The sequence below is a fragment of the Pygocentrus nattereri genome, chromosome 11, assembly GCF_015220715.1.
Source record: "Pygocentrus nattereri isolate fPygNat1 chromosome 11, fPygNat1.pri, whole genome shotgun sequence".
Classification (NCBI taxonomy): Eukaryota; Metazoa; Chordata; class Actinopteri; order Characiformes; family Serrasalmidae; genus Pygocentrus; species Pygocentrus nattereri.
Genome location: NC_051221.1, coordinates 13,185,795 through 13,188,005, shown reverse-complemented (window position 1 = coordinate 13,188,005; position 2,211 = coordinate 13,185,795).

Sequence of the window (2,211 nt, the reverse complement as noted above, 5' to 3'; positions counted from 1 at the left end):
GGCCATTTGCTCAAGCTTTTTTGATCTAGGAGACTCTGTATTTTTGAATTTGGGAACAAAACCTCATATCTCCAAAACAGAAACTTAGCAGAAAGAAAAAAAAACATTTCTGATGTCACAACCAAGAGCTATCTCTCTTTTGCCTCTCTGGACATTTATAAGTAGCTCTAATTTTATTTGTGGTATTACAATAATAACTATCTGTAACCTAACGTCTTCAGAAAGAATTAAAACAACAAAATTGAAGAAGCAAGAAAAGGCATGAAAAAAGACTTCAGCCGCTGAGTTCTTGTGGGCGGAAGGGAAAGGCCTTCGCTTTATTCAGCATCAAATGGCAAGATGGTTCCCAGACAACCACAATGCCAAGAACATCTCAAAACGTCCCTTTTTATTCATCTCGGGGCCGATGAGGTAATCTCCCCACCCCATTTACACAATTCCATACCATTTTAGTCCCCATCATCTCCAAACCTTACGCCTTTTTGGTAACCTATGCAACCAAACGCGTATGATGACTTTTTAAAAACCCCCTCTGGTCTGACTCTTACCAGACTGTTCCCTCCGTACAGGCCCTGTTACGCAACTCTCCATAGTGCATCTCACACAACCCTCCATATACGTACAAGAGGGACCTCAGCAATAACTAAGAGCTTTCATATATACTACTGTTGGCGTACACAACGACTAGGTTTCACAAGGATTTCCCTTTTTTACGTCCACAAAAAGACTTCGTGTCAGGATACTAGCCTTGGTGCTTGGTATCAGGCCATACAGAGTTATTTCATTAATCTAAACTAATATTTTAAGTCTGATAAGTGCCACTGTATTTCATTCTAATGCAAATAATTTCAAATAATGCATAGTGACTGCATTTCCTCATTTACACTGTAGAAAATAAGATTTCTCTCTATTTTTTTAATGCACAACTTTTAAAAGTAATACTAGCAGGGATATTTACGGAGAGGATTTCATGCGGAGTTAAAAAGCAATGTTGAGATAGGAGGTTTTCACACCACTTTACCTCATTACTGAGAAACAATACATGAAGGTTTGCATTTTAAAAAGAAAAATGCTGAATTCATGTCAGAATCTAATACAGTCCACTTTAAAATGGAATGAATGCACAGCTGTATTTCTGTCCAATGTGCAGTACTTTAAACAGATTTTCCTCACTGAACCATATGAGTGAAAACTGTGAAATCCAATAGACAGACAGACAGACAGACAGACAGACAGACAGACAGACAGACAGACAGACAGACAGACAGACAGACAGACAGACAGACATAGATAGATAGATAGATAGATAGATAGATAGATAGATAGATAGATAGATAGATAGATAGATAGATAGATAGACAGACAGACATAGATAGATAGACAGATAGACAGACAGACATAGATAGATAGACAGACAGACAGACAGATAGATAGACAGACAGACAGAAATACATACATACATAGATAGACAGACAGACATAGATAGATAGATAGATAGATAGATAGATAGATAGATAGATAGATAGATAGATAGATAGATAGACAGATAGACAGACAGACATAGATAGATAGACAGACAGACAGACAGACATAGATAGATAGATAGATAGATAGATAGATAGATAGATAGATAGATAGACAGATAGACAGACAGACATAGATAGATAGACAGATAGACAGACAGACATAGATAGATAGACAGACAGACAGACAGACATAGATAGATAGATAGATAGATAGATAGATAGATAGATAGATAGATAGATAGACAGACAGACAGACAGACATAGATAGATAGACAGATAGACAGACAGACATAGATAGACAGACAGACAGACAGACAGACATAGATAGATAGATAGACAGACAGACAGATAGATAGACAGACAGACAGAAATACATACATACATAGATAGACAGACATACATAGATAGATAGACCGACAGACATAGATAGATAGATCGACAGACATAGATAGATAGACCGACAGACATAGATAGATAGACCGACAGACATAGATAGATAGATAGATAGATAGATAGATAGATAGATAGATAGATAGATAGATAGATAGATAGATAGATAGATCGACAGACATAGATAGATAGATCGACAGACATAGATAGATAGACCGACAGACATAGATAGATAGACCGACAGACATAGATAGATAGGCACAAATCAAGTAAACTATGAGAGTCAGAATAAAAG